At 41.2% G+C, this 14,870-nt stretch overlaps 1 protein-coding gene across 1 annotated transcript in view; it reads right to left on the reverse strand.

Annotated features, from left to right (window-relative positions):
* Positions 1 to 7,570, reverse strand: part of mid2 (midline 2) — a 162,007-nt gene extending 154,437 nt beyond the window's left edge. The window contains exon 1 of the mRNA XM_081383582.1: positions 7,436 to 7,570. The gene's annotated coding sequence lies outside the window, so the exon portion shown is untranslated. The remainder of the gene's footprint in view (positions 1 to 7,435) is intronic.
* Positions 7,571 to 14,870: the final 7,300 nt, after the last annotated feature.

Genomic DNA, 14,870 nt, shown 5'->3' on the forward strand with positions numbered 1-14,870 from the left:
GTAGAACGGAATCATAAAATATGCATGAGTAGAAAAGGACGAAAAACCCTCACTTGTTAGATCTCAATACTTTAGAAACCTGTAAATGAAAGTGAAATGCTAAGTAAAATATGACAAATGACAGAAACTGGAATAGCTTAAAGTTGGCTTCAGCACAAAATTCACTTTAATAGGAACACCCATAGATAAAAGCAAGGAACAGGGTGAATTCAGGTCAATTTGACATTACGATCAATGACATTAAGACATTAAGATCAATGCAGGGTTTAAATATATTTGTTTAAAGGTGCAGTAAGTGATTTCTGCGAAACGTTGTTGACATTTGAAATCAACCCAAACATCCCTCTCTTCGTTGCTCCACCCTCAAAATGCACAAACATGCAATACAAGAGTGGATGTCTGCATCCATGTACATGTCTGCAGTGAAGCAATTTCAAATAATGCTTTGGGAAAAATTAAGTGAAATGATGAATGAGCGTCAAGGAAGTACAAAAAATGAACATACAGTACACAAGGGTATAAAAGCAAGAGTTGGTTGAGCACACCAGCGCCAGACAAACAATGACACTCAAAACTGTCCTGCTATAGCAAACATTACAACAACAGCATATCTTGGTTCCGTGAAACAGTAAAACCAATGTTACTCATATATACGGAGCAGAAACTACGCTACCAAAGCATCATATTTCAGGCCCTCTTGCTTAGGTCTCTACAGCACTGGAAATATTTTCTGAAATTAACGCGGGTCCTAAAGCTCTTGCCTGGATCCTTCTTTTTCCAGTGATATTCTTCTGAACTTATTTCTCTTTTGTAATGTATCTCAGCCATCTCTCTTTCTACAGTCTTTCTTCAAATCTCCCTCTTGCTCACTCTCTCTCCTCCCCCATCATGAGTGAATACGCCCCTTTCTGCTGATTGGCTACAAGTGTGTTGCGGAGCTCGGTCTGATCCACTTTCAACAGCGTTTCTCAGAAATTGCTTACTGCACATTTCAGGCAACTTACTATACCCAAAGACTATCAATATAGAAAGACGGTTCACTCCTATTACTTTGTGAAAAACTGCCATACGGTAAAAGTAAAAGAGCCAATCGTTGATTGGTAAAGTCATTGCATCACTGCAGCTGCCGTTAGAAGCTCCAGTTCCCATAGAAACCTGAGACTCTTGCTTAGACTGCACATGCACATTGGCTGGTCTAGCCAGAAAAATACGCTTTATTAATGCTATTTGAGCATAAGAAACAACATTCATATCTGTTTTTTGTTGCTGATATCAAATGTTATTTAATTGTGAGTTCAGGAATCAGTTTTTGAGATTTCAGGATTCCCCCCATTCAAATCGATAGGACTTGGCCAGAGGCGTTGCAAATATGGCAGCCGAGTGAACAGACTTTACTTGAAAGGGACTTTGCTATAGCTAGCTAACATAGGTTGTAGAAATTGTAATACTGACTTGTGTTAGAAAATAAAAAAATAATTAATATTTTGCACTGCATGTATAGTGTGCATTTGAATTCATAGTTTTCATGAAATTACATGAAATACATATTACATCAAATGTTTGAGGTCTTGTTTTGCAAATAAAATCAAATTTGCCATCGCAGGAATACATTTTTTTATATATATATATTTTAAAATAAAATAAATAAATTGTATTATCAAAAAATATTACTGTTTTTACTGTTTGATCAAATAGATTTTTTGTGAGCATAAAAAGACTTTGAAAAACAAAATCTTACCTACCCCCAAACTTTGTATGATGTGCATTCACACAAGAAACACAATTTATAATTGTATAGTTTCCAGAAATAACATACTTAACATAGCAATCATTAAATTAAAAATATACATTTACTTATCTGACATATCAAATGTGTTGCTAAAATAAAACATGTTGGCAGGGCAAGTAAAATTTGGCCGCACTGGGCAACCAAAAGAAACTTTCTTACAATCCCATGTGAAAAATGGCCCAATTTTCTTGAATTCACCCAATCCAGATAAAGGCTAAGATACTGTAAAGAGGCTGTCTGGAAGGAAACTAGTGACTGAGACAAAGTACAATAATAAAAGTCTGGCCCCAATGGCATCTGATCCACACATAGGAGCTCTACATTGCATGGCGTTGGCTGGCCAAAGGATAATTAAGGGTCATCTGCTGTCTGAGACCTGTTCTTTTGGTCCACTGTTTTGGTCATTACACAAACACAAGGTCTAGACAACCCCACCCCGCTGACTGGCATTCTATTGCTCCCAACAAACAAAACAACTAAAACAATAGAATTGTGATTAAACTTTCCCAATGAGATGATTACAAGTTTCAACATCTGTGCCACTTTTCTCCTAATAGTTAAAAAATGATGTGTGAGTCTAGTGTGTCCTATCCAGCATTGCATGTAAATGACTTGATCCCAGGAATTATTAAAATGGAATATGTCTCGTTCAAACTGCTGCCAAACTTTCTATGATATTCAAGTAAGAAGTGAAGTCAAACACTGTATGTTTGTTTTATGTGGAGGGAGAGGTGTGTTCGCCATTGACTGAAAGACAAACAAATTAAAACCTTTTGAATGCCACTGGCTATGCGGTTGTTTGAGTGAACAATGAAGCAAACGTTAGCAATGGATCAGGTGGCTGATTCACAAAGATTACAATAGAAAAAGATGACCAGTCCCTGAAGGAATTTGTTGGGGTTGTCTCATGACCCGTCTTGACCTCGTCCTGTAATTTTTTTTTCCCACAGCAACCATTAGGGATTCATAAAATGCTTTTATGTTTGCTGAGGCAGACTGACATTATGTTTTGATGCTGAGAGACATGCAAATCTTTCTGGTTTGGCGAATGTCTCCACATCCATCTCAGTGACACTAATGTGCATTGAGGCTAATGAGCTTATAGTGGTGTTAATTATTTCAGCAGGAGAAAAATGGCAATTTGCAATGTCTTCTGTGTCTTGAATAACAGTTTACACTGTACCACATCCTTTAAAGTGAGATAAACTGCCACCATACAGAGGACTGAACAATTTATGATGATGTCCTGTCTGTGTCTCGAAAGAGAAAGGGAAATTGAATGAAGTCAGACAGGATGCCACATTTATGAGGTAGCAGTATTAATAAATGGCATAAAAATTAGGCTACTTTTCATTATCCGAAAGGATGAAAGTTTTCAAATAAATATTGTGTATTTTTATGTTAAATAATATAATATTGTACACAGTACTATTAACAAAAATGGAGATTTCTTTTTAAAGTTTGACATCAAAGCAGTCCATATGTAAAGTACATGAATCCATTATATAAAATAATAATAAAATAAAGGTTATTAAAATGTTCTTTGCAACACCTTCAGTGTTCAGCAACTTATCAACAACCATGTTCACAAGTTGGCTATATTTGGAGATTCAAATTCTTTTGATACGGATGCTTCAGATCATTTTGTTGCTTTTAAGGTTCCTCAAAGCTCTTTTTAAAGAACTAGAAAATAAAACTTTTTTTTTTTTTTTTTTTCTTGAATTTAAAAAGGTTCTTCAGTGGTATCAGGCTATTAAACCCTATTTGGTTCCCAATTAAACTAAGATTGCATGATATATCGGCCAATCGGTATCGGCCGATATATGTTAATTTTGAATGTTTTAATGAATTTTGGGCAATATATTAAAGCCGATAAATAATAGATTATTTCCATCAGTGTCTGAGACACTTCAGATGTGCACTGTTCACCATGATGTTTCTGAATTGCTTGAAATATGATTGGAATCACTTCAAAAAGGAAGTTAAGAGCAACATGCAAGTCTGCCATATAAAATTATAATGAGAACGCCATTATAATTCTGTGTTTGGGACATGGCTTTTAATGGTGAGACTTTCATTTTTGTAATCAGGCTTTAAAAAATTATATAAATTTTGGATTTAGATTTATCAGCCAATATACTGGTTATCAGCTTTCAAAAAGAAATAATTATCAGTTGTCAGTATCTGTATGTGTATTAAATAGCACTTTATAAAATATATTATGATTTGAATCCACCAAAAAGTGGAATGAAAGTCGCATCAGAATGAGTTTATATGCCACGAGGGGCTTAATTCCCAAACATATGGATCTTGGCCAGCAGTGGGCATTTGAGATGAAAGCACAACTTCACCTCGTCTTGACTCTGGCTCAAAACAAAATTAGTCATACCCATTTCAACAGTGCTGCATTATTTGAAGGCTCTCCTAGAAAAAGCTGTGTGCATTATGAGACGGCCTGCCATGCAGCCAGGTCCATTGAGTCATCATTCAGTGAGAGCTCAATATACAGAGTGAAAACAGAAGGAGAGTTTAAATCAGCACACTAAGTATAACCGAAAACCACAATGCGAACCGTAAATCAGTGTGAGATCGCATGCTGGATGTGCTAAAAAGTTTATCGAGAGGAAGATAAGGCTAGAGCAAAAGATGGGAGTCATTCACCTCGCCTCATTGATACAGTAAACTAGAAATGCTTATTATAAGACATTTTTAATCAACCTTCAGGACTCATTTATATAAGTGCTGGCATGAACGCACAACACCCTAATTGAATACTAGACCCCTGACGAGAAGCTAACAACATTAATGGACCCCCTTCCTAATCTCCACTAGAATCCTGGCATCAAGGAATCATATCTGAGACATATCTCAATATTTTCTGTAGATATATCCTCCAGCTCTTCACAAACCTTTCTCGGGCTGCCTGGCCTGAGATAAGAATAGTACATAGCCTCAAGAAATACATTTGGCACAGCAGGTCAGCCATGGAAAATTACCTTCTGTGCTTTTTAATATCGAGAAACTTTTCTTCCTTTTGGAGCTGCAAAAACACCAGTGGTAGAGAAGGAAATAAAGGTCTTAGAGGATGGCATGAGAGTTGATTTTTCCATAAATATACAAGACAATACAAAAGTAGGCTTTTGGATAGTGAAGCCTTTATATGGTAACGGATTTTCTCATGTGTCACGTAACACTAGGGTGGTCTAAATTGGATGTTTGTTGCCAGTTTAAGAATGCCCTACAATACTGGCAGGAAGTTGAGAGTACTCGGCATAAACAGAAGAAAAGCTGAAATAACACTGAAGCCCTTTTCAAATGCAGTTCTGGCCACCTTTTAACTGCATCTTAGACTGCCAACATGATACCTTCTATTCTAAAAGTGTCACTTCCTCAAGAACAAACATATCATATGAGCAACTCTTATTATCATCATCGCAAAACTAATTATATTCTTCCTAAATAGCTTTAAGGACTGGTTCCAAGTGGTGCAACTGAAAAGCTGCACTGTAAACCATTATGCCTGAAATGCATCTAACCACATGAATGTCATATCAGTGCTGACAGCACAGCCGGTGACACAAGTGTCAGTCCCCTGTGGATATACAATAAGCTCAGTGTTACTATGGGGATGACAGTACTTTTATTAAGAAATAGCACCAAAATAACCCTGCAGTGCACAACAACGCATCGTAACCTATATTATATATTCAGATGTGGTATGAGATGAAACCAACTGGCTATATAACAAATACACAACATGAACTGCTCTGAATGAAAAAGACACATTTTCAACATGGGGGCGTGAAATATGCTTCCTCATTGCTAAGGGCAGGAACACCTCCACACAGTTCTGATATTTCTACCACTGGAACAAAGCATGTCAATTTTGTTAAAGATACTGACAAACACACAAGCCACTGAACTTGCCCAAGATGTAAAGGAATAGTAGAGCCAAAAATGAAAAATCTGTCATAATTTACATTTACAGTGGAAAACAAGAACAATAAACAAATCTGCCTCTCTTTTGCAAGCTAACCACTCAATGTACTAGCTTAGCATAATGCTAGTTGATTGGCATGATACCTTAGCTTAAAGGCAAATGTGCAGTTATACATTTTTAAGTGTATTATCCACCGGTTTCACAGACCAGGCTTAAACCTAGACCCCGACTAAAATGCATGTCTGAGCTGTTTTAACTAAAATAAACAGGCTCTGAGAAATCTTAAAATATGTAGGCCTATTTGCTATTGTTTTGTCTCAAGATGCAGACCAGTAATGATTTGTTTTTTTCTGAAGCATATTTATAAGCTACTTAAATGTACTAAATGAACTAAGGCCTAATCCTAGATTAATCTAAGCCCTTTCTGTGAAACCAGGCCTATATGTTTTTGTTTGACCAGGCATTACAAACAGCTAACCCCCATGCGGTCCTTTGGCTGAAAACAACTTAACAGGCAGACCGAATTTTTCATGAGACCAGTTCAATGGGTGTATTCAAAATCACCCCCTACACCCTTATAAAGTGCACCTTTGGACAGGACAGCCATTTGTAGTGGAGTCCGAAACCATAGTGGACATTTTCGAGTGCACTCATTCAATCTCCACCTCAATAACAAGTGTACAATCAGGTGAATAACAACTTAAATTTACTGGAAGACTTGGAAATAACATGGACCACTTTTTATAATTAATCTCTAGTTTGGCATTTGAAGCATTATAGGTAATTTCAGCAACCTGACACTATCAATAGAATATTCCATTTATTCTATGAGGGTGAAAAAATTATGACAGGATTTATCTGGGTGAACTATTCATTTAAAGGAATAATTCAACCAAAAAAAGAAAAGAAAATTCTGTCATTATTTACTCACCCTCAAGTTGTTCCGAACCTCTATGAATTTCTTTCTTCTGCTGAACACAAAAGAAGATATTTTGAAGAATGTAATCAAACAGTTGTGGGGCACCATTGACTTCCATAGTATATGGGAGAGAGAGAGAGAAAAAATACTATGGAAGTCAATGGTACCCCACAACTGTTGGGTTACAAACATTCTTCAAAATATCTTCTTTTGAGTTCAGCAGAATAAAGAAATGCATACAGGTTTGGAACAACTTGAGGGTGAGCGCGAGTATGACAACAGAATTTTCATTTTTGGGTGAACTTGTCCTTTTACAAACAGTTTATAGCCATAATAAACGCTAGCACCTCGCCTTGGTCAATGGCATTTCTGTGCTTTCTAGCTTGTGTTTCGTAATACAAACATTACACGAGGATACTGAAAAATGGAAAAACAAAAACTCAAGAGGAGACGACACAGAGGCAGAAATGGGATCCTTGTTCTTGCAGGTTATCCAGAAGCTTTCATCACCGGAGAAGTCACATGTAGACTACCTGCTGTTTTTCATTTAGTATAGTGTAGCTATAGAAAAACACAGAATTCTAGAGCAAATATAATGTATAGCATTAAACCGGAAAAAAATATTTGTTACCGGATTAATACCGGAAAAAATATATTCTAATGTCGATATAGTGTTAAATTCAGAGTAAACATTTGAAATAAGTGTTGTTGTTTAATGGACATTAAACGGTCTGTTACGTTTTAATTGCCATAAAACTTATAAAACGGTAGAAACCCATGTGCTTACCTTGATTTGTAGTTTTCCTACGTTTGGGTTTCTTGTTGCAAGAGTAAACAGCAGCGTTGGTATTACACTGATAATGCTGAGTGTGTTTGTTGCGATTGAGATGCGCGCAGAAGTTTATGGAAATCAGTCGCCAGATTCCCAATCCTCAAGTGCATTTTCCTTTGCCTAGAACAAAGCAATAAACACAATCGCAATTACGCAAAAACGCAAATACAGTCAGCCGTGTGTTGACAGCTTCCTTACAGTAACAATCAAGTCTAAACGACGCGCTTGACGCTACACCTCCTATTCCACGGGCTCCACACACAACTACTCCCCACGGACACGTGATCATCCCACGGGAATAGCTCTCATCCCTCCCTCAACGGTCGCAAGCTAGGATCGGTTACACCGGCATCGCTTCGGCTGGACACGTCCTTGAGTTCGGCTCTGTCGTTTCAGTTGCGTCCTTCTTGATGGCATGCACATAATGTATTGAACAACATTTGACAAGCATTGACATTGAAATCAGTTTGAGCTGACTGCACACAGGTATCGATCTATGTAAACTGAGATACATACATTCAGCCTGAGAATTAAGGGGGTTTGGACGGGTATCCCTTTCAAGTTCTGTAACCGAAAAGTTTGATTACAAGTTAGCCAAAGCAAGCATTTTAACCAGCTAAATAAGAATAACAATAATACAAAAAGATGATAAGGGTTGGCTGTTCATTCTTTTGTTAATTTCAGGGTGGAAACAATAAGTCGCTATTGCTTCATTATTGAGTTAAATATCACAAATATAATAATAAACTTCTGGATTTTGTAAAATGAACAGATTGCATCCCAAAAATTTGCAATAGAAATCTCTTTAACCCTTTGGAAAGTCAGTGTATTATTTAAATTCCTTGACTTTACACCCTTATAGAAATTCACCCTGGTAACCACTTTTTAATAGTATCATATTAAAGGGTTTGTCCATATTCATACGCGGGATATTCTTGTAAATTGTAAGATTAAGTGGACAGATATCTCATGAGTCTAGTCAAGTCTCACATAAAATAATTTTATCGGAAATCAATATTGATTCAAGACTGTCCTAAGGACCTTGTCGGGTTCATTTTGCAATGCTGAGCAGCTGACTGTGTACAGTTTTATCCCTTACACTTAAAACAAATATATTTTCATGATTTATCACAACTTTTTTTCTTTTGTCAGTTCAACTTAGATAATTAATGTGGTTCAGATAACATATTTAGATTTTCTGTTGATTAAACCAATTTCCTTCATTGTACTAACTCACATTTTTCATTTCAATTATACCTAAAACTTTCAAGGCAACCAGGTAACTTACTTTTTAAGCTAAACCATAATATATATTTTTTTTACAGTTTAAGACCACTGTAAAAATTGTGACACAAAACCACTTTGTGGGCAGGGAAATCTAAATTAGTCCAAGAAGCTGCAGAAAAGGATATATATTGTTTTTGCATATGGAATATCTAGCTTTGGTCAATTGTCTCCTAACCTTCTCTATACAGACTGTGAGTTGCGAGGGCTGAAAAACTCAAGTAACATTCTGGCACTTGAGCACACTGGGCCTCTTCCACACGTGGATTTCCAAGTGGAAAATCTTTCCTTGGAACACAGGTTTCTGCCAGAGTTCAGTGAGTATTCATCATTACATAACAAGAAGAGAAATATTGCACATGTTAGGCTGTAATGTGAACTGCTATTGTCTGAGGTCAAACAAATAGCTAAAGTGAAATATACACAGTATAGTGACAAAACTTCCATTCAAATTAGATGCAATATTTGTGGAGCCTGAGATTTTCTCTTGGTACATTTTAATGATGACAGAGTGAGAGCAAAACATGGAATTGCAATTACCACAGTATGACTATCCCTGACTAATAGGGGTTAATTCTCTGTAAACCCCTTCACGACAGGGATGCTTTGATGTTTTACTTCTTTCTGCACAACGTTATTCCTTTTCCATATCTCTGAACATTCATTCACACTTGCTGTGTCTTACATCAGCATTTTTATTTAAATGTTCTTATGATTCCCCTCTTACTGCACATGTTTTAAGTGCCCTGCTGCAAACAGCTGACGTGAAAACAAAAATGACATTGTGCCAGAGAAGGGTTTGGACAACAAACAAAATGAGATCCCTTAAGGGAGCCTGCTTTTGAGAAGAAATCTCAATTCATTCAGTTGCTCGGGACCCTCATGGAGAGCAGCTGTGGGAAGCGGATGGATCTTTGTAGTGCTGTCATGACTCGCCTCCAAGTTCTCATGCCGTTTTAGTAATGAATTCTTCAGAAGCCATTTTCTCCCTGAGCTCGAGGACACATTTCAACATTTGGTTAGTTTAAACAGCCTAATATGATCCAATGGTTCTTTGCTAAAATATTTATACACGGTTTAAATGAGAGCCCATTTACAGAACTAAGTGAGGGGCCTTTTTCCCCGTTTCATTTCAGTTTGTGTCCAAGCTCTTGTGCTAAACTCCTTTAAAACACATTATTACATCTTAAACCTTTATTTGCGCTTCCACATCCTGGTATTCCACATCCACATCCTGCAAAGAGTGTCAGGAGTAGTTGTAGCATGCATAAACAAGAGCTTTGCGGTTGTGTTGTACCGAAGGACACTCAAGGCACAGCCTGGATATTGGATGTAGCATCCTGTTCTGATTGCTTATGTTGAATTTTAAACAGGTATCCCATGAGCCACAAACCCCCGAAACACGATAAAATCGCACTGTTTCATGGCAACTGCATCTGCAAATGACTACTGTGGGTGCACTGCTTACTACCTAGCATTATAATGTAGTGTAATGGCCCCATACTATGGAAATAGCCACGGTTAGTATAATTGCCAGTTGGACTCTTTACGATAAAAGCCTTTATTCCAGATGAGCCAATGGAGTGGTGTTTTCTCTGGGAGCTCATTATCATTGAGCTGTTGACAGTAAAAGCCTGACAAATATCCAGCATCAGAATTGTTTCCCTTTCCGGCAAGGACAGACACTTTTTAAGGAGACACTCAAGAGTCTGAGAGAGCTGTGCAGAAAAAACTAATGATCCATTTATCTGACTATGCGCCCTTGTGTTGATGCTTAAGTACATGAAAACACATTTATCTGTGTCACACATGGTAAACACCATTTTAGATTGATTGTAAACTTCTGACAGCAACTGCATGATAAAATTGCCATTTCTTTGTTCCTCCCCATCATCACGAATTGGCCAGCAGAGTGAATTTAGTACAAGTGAACTCCATATCAAATATTTAATTGAAAAAATGCCCAAAAAGCAGATAAAAGTAATCTCAGATAAGACTGGGGTTGATGAAATACTCTGGTGAGTTGGACCTCTAGTCCATACGCCTTGCCGGTTTACTCAAGCAATCCTATAAATCTTTCTACCTCTATGGTCCCAAGCAAAAATACAACAGACTGATCCTACAGTAGCTGAACAAAGGCTTGGATTTCAAATCCCACAAAACTCATAGTCAAGGCTTTATTTAAAAAAGAGTTTTCGACTATATCACAATCCTAGATTGTAATTTGAACAAGCTACTTAAGGGCCTCTGAACTGTAGGACTGGAAAAAGATTATTTCAGCAAATGCTCTTTATTTATAATTGTGCCATGCAAGTTTCTCTTTTATGCAATGCTCCCTCTAATCCCTTCTGTTTGGAATTGGAAATTACAGTTCTCTTACGAGAGTCCTCTCGTACTGCGTTTTATTCAAAACGCTACGGGAAAAGTCTCTTTTCACGAAACACTGAAGCAAAAAATTATCCTTTAATTTTCATATATGTAAAACGCGTTGCGGCAGCAGCAGACAGCTATGGCGAGACGGCTTGCTCGCTCATTGGCTGCTCTGCGGCAACTACTTAAGCCTATCGAGCGAGGCCTGAGATGACATCAGGCCAATGAGGGCGCTTCGCGCCCTCCTCGCCACTTCCCGCCGAAACGGGCGTGGCTTACCTCTATAAAAGGAGCTCGAGAAGGCTGACTCACTTGATTTTAATCTCTTCAGCGAAGCGCACGCATCGCTGGATCAAGGAAGCAAGCGTCGTTCGAAGCAAGCACTTCAGCGGGACGAGCCCTCGAAGCCGCTGGCCAACGCCGCCTTCTACAGCCGTACCTGCTGCGCTTTCCGACGCCTATATCCTTTATTGCTATATTGCTCTGTTTTCTGTGTGTGTGTGTGTGTGTTCGCTGCAACACTCACCCCTAAAAGAGCTGCGTCTTTTTCAAGACGCCTTCTCATGCAGCGCTCGCGCTCGCTGACGGCGAAATGCCCTCACTCCGAGCCAATTGCCTACGGTGACTCTGAGGACTCGCCAGGCATCCTTCCGAGGCTGCCCTTCCTGGAAGCGGACGGCGGGATTAGTTTTTCTTTACGTTACAAGAAAAGCTACCCTGCCTCCGCGCGCGTCATTCACAGGCGAAGGAGAAAAGAGTGTTCTCAGTCCCACCGTTGGTCGGTCTCACCTCTTTTCTCTCATATTTCTCAGTTCCCTGTTCGGCGACTGGAAATATTATTGCAGCAAGTGAGTCTGTTATAGCACGCTTGCCTGCCAGCAAACGCCGAATAATACATGTTGACGCCGCCTTTGCCGCCAATGCTGCACTCTGTCAGTCCCCTGAAGGCGACTGCAGAGATGCATTTTGCAGACAGCGAGTGCGTAGTACCCGCTTGCCTGCAACCGAACACCGTTTCTACGGTTCCCGTGCGTCACTGGCGAAAGGAGAATGGAGTGTTTTCAGCCCCGCTGAAACTGGGCGATATCCACTCTTCTCACATTCAAAGCCTACATCCCCCTGTGGCTCAGTGGCGGAATTATAGGTTTTCCGCATGGGAGACCGGAGTTCTATTCCCGGTCTAGCGGCATATATTTTTATGCCGCCAATGCTTCGCTCTGTCAGTCCCCTGAAGGCGACTTCGGAGATGCATTTTGCAGCCAGCGAGCGCGTAGTACCCGCTTGACTGCAACCGAACGCCGTTTCTACGGTTCCCGTGCGTCACTGGCGAAAGGGGAATGGAGTGTTTTCAGCCCCGCTGAAACCGGGCGATATCCACTCTTCTCACATTCTGGCATATTTCAGGCGTCTGAAAATGTTAGTATTGCATGTCGTGCTTACTCGCATGCCTGCAAGCAAACGCCAGTGTGGATAATACTCGCGCTGACTTTGTCTATGTATCTTCACTGTGGTCCAGTGGTAGATTATTAGATTCTCGCGCGAGGGATCCGAGTTTGAATCCCGGGTCTGCCGGCAGAAAATATTTTGCCGCCGAATGCAAATCACTCTGTTTGTTCTCCGAGAGGCAACTGCAGACGTGTTTGTTTTCGCAGCCCACGAGCACGTGGTACATGCCTGCAAGCAAACGCCAGTGTGGATAATACTCGCGCTGACTTTGTCTATGTATCTTCACTGTGGTCCAGTGGTAGATTATTAGGCTCTCGCGCAGAGGATCCGAGTTCGAATCCCGGGTCTGCCGGCAGAGAATATTTATGCCGCCGAATGCAAATCACTCTGTTTGTTCCCCGAGAGGCAACTGCAGACGTGTTTGTTTTGCAGCCCACGAGCGAAGTCCCGGCCACGGCCGATGATGCTATATGTGTACAGAAGATGCCCACTGCTTGTGCCCATCCCTACATATTAGCACAGCCCTTCACACAGGGCCCGCGCTCATATATTCGACTCGGGTCGATCACGCACACAACATAGTGAACGTGCCCACTGCCTAGTGCCCACAAACACTATGTTCTGCATGCCTTGTGGTTTCTGTAAAGACGAAACCTGTGCATTCACACTGCTCAGGCAGACAGTGCACACATTGCAGTAATTGTGCCCGCTCTCCCGCGCCCACACTTACTAACGGTCATTATATGTCCTACGGGACTCGCCCAGCCCTCCCTTGCTCGGTTAAACACCGCAGCGGGGTCGAGCGCAGGCATTCTGCCCGGCTACGGCCGATGGTGCTATAAATGTAGTCTCGATGCCCACTCCTCAGTGCCCATCACTACACATAAGCACAGCCCTACACTTAGGGCTCGCGCACATAAAATCGACTCAGGTCGATTGTGCTTCCAACATAGTGAGAGTGCCCGCTTCCCAGTGCCCACGAACACTATGTCTAACAGATCACAGGCTCTCTGTAAAAACGAGACCTGTGAGCGCGCGCTCTGCTCAGGCAGACACCGCGCCCAAAGCAGTAAATGTGCCCGCTCCCAGCCCACATCTACTCGCTCACATGAGTCCTATGAGACTTTCTCAGTCCTCCCTCACTCAGCTAAGCACTGTAGTAAGGTCGAGGACGAGCGTTCCACCCGCTGTATTAAGCGCGCGCCCCGCCTCAAATGCCACAGGCATAATGCCTGTTGTATCCCCCGAAGCGCCTCTGTCGCACGGCGATCAGAGCGCGCTCCGTATCCAGCCCCTAGCCAGCCATGCAGAAGCATGGGCAGTGCTCCCAGGGGTTTCGGACTGGGTGCTAGGCATTATAAAGAGAGGCTTCTCGCTACAGTTTTGTCGACGCCCTCCCCGCTTCACAGCGCGCGTCGAAACTTCGGTTTCGTTGGAAGTAGTTCACCTACTTCGAGCCGAAATATCAAAACTGATAAGCAAAGGGGCGATAGAGCGCGTTCCCCCAGCTCTAAGCGAAGGGGGACTATACAGCAGATACTTTCTAGTCCCCAAAAAGGACGGCGGTATCAGACCCATACTGGATCTAAGACGGCTGAACAGAGTATTAGTGAAACACAGTTTCAAAATGCTCACAACCAGCAAAATTCTCGCGCATGTTCGCCGAGAAGACTGGTTCATGTCGATAGGTCTGAAGGACGCGTATTTTCAAATACAGATAGCGTCACACCACAGGCGATACTTGAGATTCGCCTTCGGGGGTCAGACATACCAGTATACAGTCCTGCCATTCGGCTTGTCCCTAGCACCTCGTACATTTACGAAATGCATGGATGCAGCGCTCGCTCCTCTCAGACTCAGAGGCATGCGAGTGCTGAACTATTTGGACGACTGGTTGATCCTAGCTCAATCACGATCACAGCTCGTGGAGCACAGAACCATTTTACTCGATCACCTCGAGAATCTTGGTATCAGTCAACTGGACAAAGAGTTCATTGAACCCCAGTCAAACGATTTTGTTTCTGGGCGTCGTTCTGGACTCACAGTCTATGACAGCGCGGCTGTCACCACAGCGCATGTTGAACATTCAGCGCGCGGCGAGGTCTTTCCGCCGCGGCGCTGTCACCCCGCTCAGGAAGTTTCAAAAGATGCTGGGTCTCATGGCTTCAGCATCGTCAGTTCTCCGGCTGGGCCTGCTCCGCATGCGCCCGCTGCAGTTCTGGTTGAAAACGCGGGTACCGCGCAGAGCGTGGGCGACCGGTCGATTACGCCTCAAGGTCGATCAGAGCTG

Source organism: Scardinius erythrophthalmus (assembly GCF_964197995.2).
Source record: "Scardinius erythrophthalmus genome assembly, chromosome: 13".
NCBI lineage: Eukaryota > Metazoa > Chordata > Actinopteri > Cypriniformes > Leuciscidae > Scardinius > Scardinius erythrophthalmus.